Raw genomic sequence first — 10,035 nt, forward strand, 5'->3', positions numbered from 1 at the left:
CAGCACAGGACGAGGGGCCCTGTCAGATGGGACGCAAGCGGGGCCCGGCTCGCGTGGACGATCTTTCCCGTGGGGAAGCCCCTCGGCTGTCTCTGCACGAGGCAGGCAGCCATCTGGCCCCTCGGCGTCAAGTGCGCGGGGACTACCTCGCAGAGCCCGGGCCGTTCACATCCTCAAAGACAGGCAGCCTCCTCTTTCCAGGATCGATAGTAATTTTTTAAAAAGAGAGTCTGAGGACTCAATGAATCAAGTACTCCCGGGGGGTAGGGGGTGGGGGAAAGAGTTGCAGCTCCCGCGCGCAACATCCTATTTGTAAAACAATTCATTCCGTCGCTCTGAGCTTTCAAGCAAATAACCTCGCCGGGTCCCCAGGCACGCACGAGGCCGGAGGAGCGGAGCTGGGAGGGGTGCTTCTCTCCAGACCTCCACTCCCCACCATTGTCCCCGGCCCCGAGACCCCGTGGTGCACTAGGGGGTTCCGGGGGTTCGAGCCCCGGGGCGCTGTTCCCCAGGCAGGCGGGCCCGCGAGGCTCGCTCTGACCGTTGGCGCGGGAGGCGGGGGTTGGTGCCCACACGGCGGGGGGCGCAGGACTCGGCGCCCCCGGTCCCGGGGCGGGGTGGGTGGTGACAAGTGCCACCGCCGGGGCCGCAAGCGCAGCTACACCGACTCTCGTCCCCAACCCGGCCCCGGTACTCACCGCTCGGGGCTGCTCCGCCCGCCGCGCTCAGAGGCCGCCCCCCCGGCCGCGCGCGCGCGAGGTCCCTCAAGCCCTCGCCGCTGCCGCTCCCCTCCCCCGGCTCCCAAACGCCGCGGAGCGCGCCGCCGCTTTGCGGTTCAGCCCCGGCGCCGCCAACAAACTAGTTTCTCCGGCTTCCCGCCCCGCCTCCCGACCCTCAGCCAATTAGAGGCGGCGCCTCTGTGACGGACGGGCAGTCGAGCCCGTAGCTAAGCCCTCCGGGGGAGAAAGGGGTGGGCGCCGGGCCGCGCCGGCTCCGCGAGGGGGCGGGGCAGGCAGAGGAAAAGGACTTCGACCAGATTCTTAAAGGGGCAGGCACCGGCCCGCCCCGGCGGCCGGCCGAAGTTGGTGAACAAAACCGACGGGTGTTCCGGGGCTCTCCTAAGGAGCGAGCTTTGTGGACTGCGAATACATCTTCTCTGCCTGCTCTTCGGAGACATACTTTTAGTCATGAAAGCGTTAAACAAACGTTTCTCTTTTATGCTGAGCTTGCCTCAGTGTTTGAGATTTTCTTCAGCCACTGAACCCCGTCTGTACTTGGAATAAGTATTTTTCAGGGTACTTCAGATCTTCTCCCAGTTCTCCTCGTTTCTCACCGAGTTCCTTTTGTAAGCTGACCGGCAGGCATTCATTCATTCATCCGTTCATTAATTCACTCCGCAAACATTTGCTGGATGCCTGAGCGATGAGCTAGGCTCAGAGTGGGGGCGGGGGCGGGAATTATAATTTCTCCTTCTTGCTTCCTGGGTTTGCACCACTTTAGGCTGCTGTGTATCCAACTTCTTCACCTGTAAAGTGGCGGGTTAAAAAGTCCTCGTAGGGTTATTTGAGGAATGAAAAGAAACAAACTCCTATAACAAAATTAAGTGCACAAAAAAATGTCCTTTCGTTCCGCCCTCTCACGGAAAATGGATCATTCAGGTATGTCACTTAAGGATACCAAAAGCCCTGGTGACGTACAGAAAATGCGTTGTTAGAGCTACGCATGGGGTGGGGAGAATTCCCAGGAAGCAGAGTTCACACGGACGGGAAGCACAAGGAAGTTTATGGCGGAGGGAAGGAGACTGCACAAAAGATTTGGGTGAGGGGTGGAATTGTGACTGGTAGACACTGGGAAGGAGACCCCAAGGGCGGGAAGCCATTTAGATTGAACAGAAGAGATTCCAGGCTTCAAAAGCTGTTAGAGGACAGGGGGAGACACAAGGCATTGTGGGACAGAAGCCTTGCGGTGTAGAGCAAAGGGTTTGAATCCCGGCTCTACTCTCAAGAGCTGCTGAGGACTAGAGACAGAGTGCTCAGGCTTTCCGAGTGGTGGATTCTTATTGGTGAAAGGAAGATTCTAGAACCTATTTTGCAGGGTTATTTGTAAACAGATGAGAGCACACGTGCAATGGGCCTGGTACTCAGTGCTCAGTATATCACAGATTTCGGCTTCCCAGGTGGTGCAGTGGTAAAGAATCCAGATGCCAATGCAGGAGACAAGAGAAACTCGGGGTCTAATCCCTGGGTAGGGAAAACCCCCGGAGGAGGAAATGACAGCCCACTCCAGTATTTTTGCCTGGAGAATCCTACGGACAGAGAAACCTGGTAGGCTACAGTCCATGGGGTCAGGAAGAGTCAGACATGCCTGAGCAACTGCGCAATTACAGCACATATGTGTAATAGGTTTACGTCTCCACTGGGCCTCGACCTGGAGATAGGTCAGACACAAAAGTTCTGATAGTCAAGAGCAGTCTTGGCCAGAGGTAAGAAGTTAGCCAAGTGTGTGTTAAGGTGCCTTCCAAGGGGAAAAAGAGGCATCAAAATAACTGGTCCATTAAATAAATGACACAGATCACATTTGTAGTTTTAGCCTCCTGCCAATTTTCTAGAGCTTGTGTCTTTATATAATTGTCAGTTGGATGAAGCTCCACATACCAAATTGATTCTTAGCAAGTTCATAACCATTGCTTATTATTCCATCGAGGTTCTCTGTGAAATTATAAGTGCAACCATCTAAAATCTGGTCCACATTATCATTTTTCTCCCCCCTCCTCAACTCCAAGCTCAAATTAGGTACTGGAATAAATTAAAATTAAATGTAGGCAATGGAACAAAAATCAGACCAAGAACACGTGTTGAGTCATTGCATTTAGATATGATTTGAAAGGAGCTGAGAAGATGGAACTTGCTCTGCCATCTGTCTCAGTCCTCACTGCAGACCCCGGAGCACGCCCACCAGCACAGCCCCTACCAGCCAGTGCTGTTATGACCCAAGTAACAGAGGTGTACTCGTTAGTCCACTCGACTGCGCACATAGTCCTGGGAGAGCAGGGGCCGTGACAAACTCTGCAGACAGCTTGGTTCCTCACACAAGTGGCCCACATAGTTTAGAAATACTGCGACTAAATCTCATGTCAGAATGGAATTTTGCTACAGTATAACAGAAAACCTAAAATAACTGTGAATTTTAAACAGATAGAAGTTTGTTTCTTTCTTAACTTAATCTAAAGTTAAGTAATCTATGACGCGTTGCCAACTCCACAGTTATGAGGATTATGGGCTCCTGTACTTCCATTCCGCCATCCTCAATGCTTGGTCTCCATTTGCTGAGCCCTCATGATTCAGGATGGCTGCTGGAGCTCCAACTGTCACATCTATCTTTCAGACAGCAGAAAGGAATAAGAGTAGAAGAGCAGGTGTGTGCCTCCCAACCGCATTAGCTCCATTGAAGTGAAGTGAAGTGAAGTCGCTCAGTCGTGTCCGACTCTTTGCGACCCCATGGACTGTAGCCTACCAGGCTCCTCTGTCCATGAGATTTTCCAGGCAAGAGTCCTGGAGTGGACTGCCATTTCCTTCTCCAGGGGATCTTCCCAACCCAGGGATCGAACCCAGGTCTCCCACATTGTAGACAGACGCTTTACCATCTGAGCCACCAGGGAAGTCCAACTCCATTGAAGCAGGCTGCAAAAGTCCCACATGATGCTTCCATTCACATTTTATGTAGACCCTTATATGGGTACACTGCCTCTCCAAGCAGAGTCATGGTTCTTTTATCAAGAAAAAGGGAACAAATTCTTGGTGTCAGCCAACAGTCTTGGCTCACACCTTTTTTCCTGACCTGGCAATGCCACCTTTCCAGTATTCCAGTAGTTCAAAATCTAAAGTCTTAGAAATTCTGAGATGATGTGCAGAATTCAATAGATATTTGTGAACAGATGGCTAAACTCTTGGTTCTTCTACCTCACTGGATGATAGTCTGGTGATAGTCTCCTCTGGTGATTCCTCCTCACTTCCCAGATGTCCAAATAATTGGAGTGCTTGGGAAGTGAGTGAAGATAGACAAAACCTCTTCCCTAAATATGCTCAGATCTATGTGATTTCATCCAGGGCCATGCCTTATATTCACATAAACACTGGCAGCTCTTGAATCTGTCATCCCACCAAACTTCTCCAGGAACTTCAGGCCTACAGGGGCATCTGCTTACTCAATGGCTGGGCTTGGATTTTAGGGACACCTCAGCTTGGCACACCCCCTCCCCCATGAGCTCCTGATGTATTACCTTGCAAAAATATTTTGCTCCTTCAGGGGGCTTCCCCATCACAGGAAAAGACAATTCAATCTTTTGCTCCAATGAAAAATCTTGACACCATTCTGTTTTACCCCACCTCTAAATCTGTGTCCAATCTGAGCAATTCCTACCACTCTTTCTGCCAGGCTTATCCAAACCACCATCATCTCTCCTCTCCTGAGCCATCTCAGCAGCTCCCCAAAGCATCTTCCATCTCTGCTCCCTAGAGTTCATTCTCAACATAGCAGCTGGAGGGGGCTTTTTATTTATCTTTTTAAACAGGTATACTAGCATATATGGGCTCCTCAGTGGCTCAGATGGTAAAGCAATGCAGGAGACCTGGGTTTGATCTCTGGGTCGAGAAGATCCCTTGAAGAAGGGAATGGCCACCGATTCCAGTATTCTTGCCTGGGAAATCTCTTGGACAGAGGAGCCTGGTAAGCTACAGTCCATGGGGTTGCAAAGAGTTGGACAAGGTAGAGCGAATAAGCGAGAAAGAGCTTGACGGACAAGCAGCCATGGCCCCAGGAACTGGCCCTGCATGCACAGCTAGGCTGTGCTGTTTTCCAGTTGAAGGTAAATAATTTGCCAGAACATCACCATCAGACAAGGTCTCTCTGTGACCGCACTGGGTCAAAACAAAAACAAGACCATAATCACATCTGAACACTGAAAACATGAGCACCATCCAAGCCACAAAATACTCAAATCTGTGTCTCCTGGTTAATCAGACTGACCTCTGTTTCTTTATGACTTACAGCTTTGGCCTCCACCTGGTCTCCTTCCTTTTAGATGAGGTTTACTAAGATACACCATCATGGACTCATCACTGCTTTCTGACAGCACACAATCCCGATCAATGCCTCCACTTCCCTGGGCTCTCTCCCAAACTACCCAGCCAAAGCCCAAATCCTACTCTAGGTTCCACCCAACACCCTTGGGCCAAGATGCCCTCCGTTCTCCCATAGTATGTGGGCTCCCTCACTGCAACAAGTAATAGACTCAACTTGTTCATCCACAGGTATTCTCGATTGACCATGCAAACACACAAATACTGGCAGTGCCACCCCCTGACACACACACACTTTACTTGGCATGGGGGTATCTAACTAGCTGCCTGCTCTCCCAGGATGCAAACTCCCTGAGAACAAGGGTTTGTATCGCTGCTCCATTTCTAGGCCTGAAGAGTGCCTGCCTACAGTAGGCTCTCCATACATCTGTACTGAATGAATTCAGAATGAATTGAATGTAGCTTTAGCAGCAGTATTAGCCACCAATAAGTCAGTAGTTGCTGATCTCAGTGTTGGATAAATTCAATCAGGCCTTGCATTTTTCGTCAAGCTCCCCCAGAATGGAACTCCTGGTCAGGTGGGCCCCACCTAGGGCAAGGCTGTGGCAAGAGATGGCTTTGTCAGCTTTGGTTCCCAAGGGAGGGGCCAGGAGGGAATGACGGCCCTTCTAGGGGAGCAGCAGGGATCAAGGTCACTGATGAGTCATCATTTCAGCTCTGGGAGTATAAAGGAGCTGGGCAGGGCTGGAGCTGGCAGGACAGAGGCTACGGGAGGCGGGACAGAGGCTACGGGAGGCGGGACAGTGTCCTGCCCTCACTGGTGGCAGTGTGGGAAGGCATGAAGAAGAAGGACTCTGGGTTTCCTGTTCCTTCCAACCCAAGATGCTGTAGCCATTTGGCAATCTCCATTCAGCACTGCCCATAAAGCCCACAGAATTGATGCTTTTGAACTGTGGTACTGGAGAAAACTCTTGAGAGTCCCTTGAACTGCAAGGAAATCAAACCAGTCAATCCTAAAGGAAAACAACTGTGAATATTCATTGGAAGGACTGATGCTGAAGCTGAAACTCCAATACTTTGGCCACCTGATGCAAAGAGGTGACTCACTGGAAAAGACCCTGATGCTGGGAAACATTGAAGGCAGGAGGAGAAGGGGGCGACAGAGGATGAGATGGTTGGATGACATCACTGTCTCATGGACATGAGTCTGAGCAAGCTCAGGGAGTTGGTGATGGACAGGGAAGCCTGGCAGGCTGCAGTTCATGGGGTCGCAAAGAGTTGGACACGACTGAGCAACTGAACAACAACAAATGAACCCCATTTCTCACAGGCACTCTCTCCACACTGCCAGAAAAGCCCCTGTTACTTAACAGAGTGGGACACTCGAGCTTCTGTATCAAGCAGTGCATCCTGGCGGTGTGGGCAAAGGGAGGAATGCCTTTGGTCAGGGGGCACATGCAGAGACACTAGGGAAGAGGTGCAGACATCCAGGGACCAGCAAAGAAGAAGCCAGGCCGAGGGGCTGGGAATGAACCAGAGGAAGGAAGATAAGAGAACATTTCAGAACAAACGCCTCCTTTGAGAAATGTTGGCTGGGGCCTTAAACCCACTCCCTTCCTTCTCAAAAACCAGAGGCAAAACACAGCATGGAACAATGGCTCATAAACAACTGTTGAAGATGCAAGACAGTGTGCGGTGCGTGCTATCTCTGGGCCTGAAGTGGGAGGAATCAGAGAGGGCACTTGTCCATGCATGGATGCAAATGAAGATGCTCTGGGAGGACTTGGAAAAATGAGCCCAGTGGGTGAGGAGGGGAGGTGGGGCTGGTGCGGGGTAGAGGTGTTGACAGTCCTGGAGTTTGATTTCTGAGCCGTGGGAATCTATCACCTCTCCAAAAATATCATTTAAAAACTAGTCATGGGCTTCGAAATGAAATAGAGCCACGTGTTTCTATGCTCAGATTAGGATGGAAGAATGCTTTGTGACCCTATGGACTATAGACCTCCAGACTCCTCTGTCCATGGGCTCCTCCAGGCAAGAATACCGGAGTGGGTTGCCATGCCCTCCTCCAGGGGATCTTTCCAGCCCAGGAATAGAGCCTGGGTCTTCATCATTGCAGGCAGATTCTTTGCCATCTGAGCCACCAGGGAAGCCCCAGGATGGGAGAAGAAGGGTAAACGACATTTGTACTCTAGGTATATGGCCTGGAATCAGGTTTTCTTTGTATGATAAAGAATCATGTTTAACAAGAAGGGAGAAAGAAAAGGGAGGGAGGGAAGGAAAAACAGCATTTGGAGACTGCAGACTCACCTGGGCTTGTATCCCGGCTCTGCTACTTATTGTGTGACCATAAGCAGGATATTTTGCCTCATCTGAGCCTCAGACTCTCCATCAATAAAGCGGGAATAGTACTACTAGCACTGCTTCTAGTTCCTGTTACAGCAAGGGTTCTTGCTGTGCCATGCCATGCAAAGTCGCTTCAGTTGTGTCCAATTCTTTGTGACCCTATGGACTGTAGCCCACCAGGCTTCTCTGTCCGTGGGATTGTCCAGGCAAGAATACTGGAGTGGGTTGCCATTTCCTCCTCTAGGGGATCTTCCCGACCCAGGGATTGAACCCAGGTCTCCTGTGGCTCCCACACTGTAGGCAGATTCTTTACCAATGAGCCAGACGGGAAGCACACGTAGGGAACTTAAAAAGGTTCAATTAAGAAGAAAAGAGCACCTAGCCCAGAGTCTTGGACCTAATAAACCATAAATGATTAGCAGCTGGGATTTGTCAAATGCTGAGCAATGTTTGTGGGTGACTCATCCTAAGTACTGAATCAATTGTAATTTTCATTCAGGAATACTGAACTCTGCAGGTGGTCTCTGGTGACTCCCCAGCTGGATAGGTGGGAGCCCTGTACCTCTCACTGGCCACCCATGAAAATCTGTTCCAATTAGGGGTGTGATCCCTCCCAGTTATTCGGATGGGGGCCTTCCACCCCTCAGGACCTCTCTGAGCAGTGCAGGGTGTGGCCAGGACTGGACTGCAGGATTCCTGAGTCTGGCTCCAGAAAAGTTTCTCCAGGAAAACAGCTAGTGTGCCCTGTGGGATTTTATTCCACACTCAAATGAGTCCCTGCATAGCTGAGTGGGAGTGGCCTGTAGAAGTTGTTTAAAAGCTGCAGGCTTTGTTCATTGGTGTGCTGATTTCAAAAATGTCGATCAAGCACCCAGCAGGTTCTAGAACAACACAGGGAGCTGAGTAAATCTGAAAGGAGATGGGGCACAGAGGTCAATAAATCATTGTACTTGTCCTTAAAAATAGCACAAACCAGACCCAATGGGGGCAGAAAATGCACACATTGCAAAATGAAACTGACAATTCCACAGAGATTCAAATGAAAGACCATGGCAGAGATGAAGAGGGGAGGATGAATTTTGGAGACAGTGTTTGCCCCTTACAGATGTGAGAGTTGGATCACAAAGAAGGCTGAGCAGTGAAGAATTGATGCTTTCAGACTGTGGTGCTGGAAAAGACTCTTGAGAATTCCTTGGACTGTGAAGAGATCAAACCAGTCAATCCTAAAGGAAATCAACCCTGAATATTCATTGGAAGGATTGATGCTGAAATTCCAATACCACAGCCATTTGATGCGAAGTGCCGACTCACTGGAAAGGACCCTGATGCTGGGAAAGATTGAAGGCAAAAGGAGAAGGGGGCGGCAGAGGATGAGCTGGTTAGATGGCATCACTGACTCAATGGACATGAATCTGAGCAAATTCTGGGAGACAGTGGAGGACAGAGGAACCTAGCATGCTGCAGTCCACGGGGTTGTGAAGAGACAAGAGGCTGAACAACAACATTTGCCCTGGGCTGGCTGAGTGAGGAAAATTCCACAGTGGTAGAGAAAGCTTCCCAAGGTATAAAGGCCTGACATGTAAAAACTTTGGAGAGAGATTTCAGAAAAGAAGAGGAGCCCCGGGAGGAGTCTGGAGTTTTATGGGAGGGCAGGGAGAAGGGAGATGGGTGGTGGGGTTTAAGGAGAAAACACCAGAAGGCAGGGAAGAGCGTGACTAACTCCCAATTAACTGTCCTGCATCAGAGCCTACTCAGGCCCATAACAATGAAAATTCAGGACAGGAAAAACCAGGCATGAGAGCGGATAAATTGTTCATGTGTATTCAGACAAAGGGTTACTGCACAGCACTTAAAGGCAATGAGGTATCTTTATGTGTTAATATGGATACATCTGGAGAACATGATGCTGAGTGAGAAAAGCAATCTACAAATGGATACATAGGGTGCAATCACATTTATGTATGTTATAAAACCTTCCAAAGCAATGCTATAAAGTATATAGTGTTTGCACATTATTGTTTATACTATGTAAATATAGAAACACCGTGTACGCATATACACATTTTGGGATAACAAAATGTTTTGAGAACCTCAATGATGTTGAAGGTTTTCTGGGAAAATATAAGTTATTAAGAATATCTTGAAGAGGTATAGAAGACAGAAAGGGCTCAATGACAACAAAAGGGATTTAAAAGGTTATTAAAAAGGATCAATCCACTAGGAAAATAGAATATATATACCAAACAACAGACCCTTAAGATAGGTAGAGTAAAAACTAATAGACCTGGAGGGAGAGACAGACAAATCCAGTTATAGTCGAGGACTTCAACACTTCCCTCTCAGCAACTTACAGAATTACTAGCATTCTTGGGACCTCCCTCGTGGTCCAGTGGGTAAGGCTCTAAGCTCTCAAGGCAGGCGTCCCCGGTTCAATCCCTGGTCCGGGAACTAGAACCCACACTCAACTAGAGATCCCGCATGCCACAACTAAGATCCACCACAGCCAAATAAGTAAATGAATAAAAAATGACTGTTAAAAAATAATTACCAGATGCCTGGAGAATTCCATGGACAGAGGAATCTGGCAGGCTACAGGCCATGGGGTCACACA

General features: G+C 49.5%; 1 protein-coding gene across 1 annotated transcript in view; it reads right to left on the reverse strand.

The window, feature by feature from the left end:
* KLHL25 (kelch like family member 25) overlaps positions 1-774 on the reverse strand; it is a 50,281-nt gene extending 49,507 nt beyond the window's left edge. The window contains exon 1 of the mRNA XM_068990922.1: positions 699-774. The gene's annotated coding sequence lies outside the window, so the exon portion shown is untranslated. The remainder of the gene's footprint in view (positions 1-698) is intronic.
* Between the last annotated feature and the right edge of the window lie 9,261 nt (positions 775-10,035).

This window comes from Capricornis sumatraensis, chromosome 19 (assembly GCF_032405125.1).
Source record: "Capricornis sumatraensis isolate serow.1 chromosome 19, serow.2, whole genome shotgun sequence".
NCBI lineage: Eukaryota > Metazoa > Chordata > Mammalia > Artiodactyla > Bovidae > Capricornis > Capricornis sumatraensis.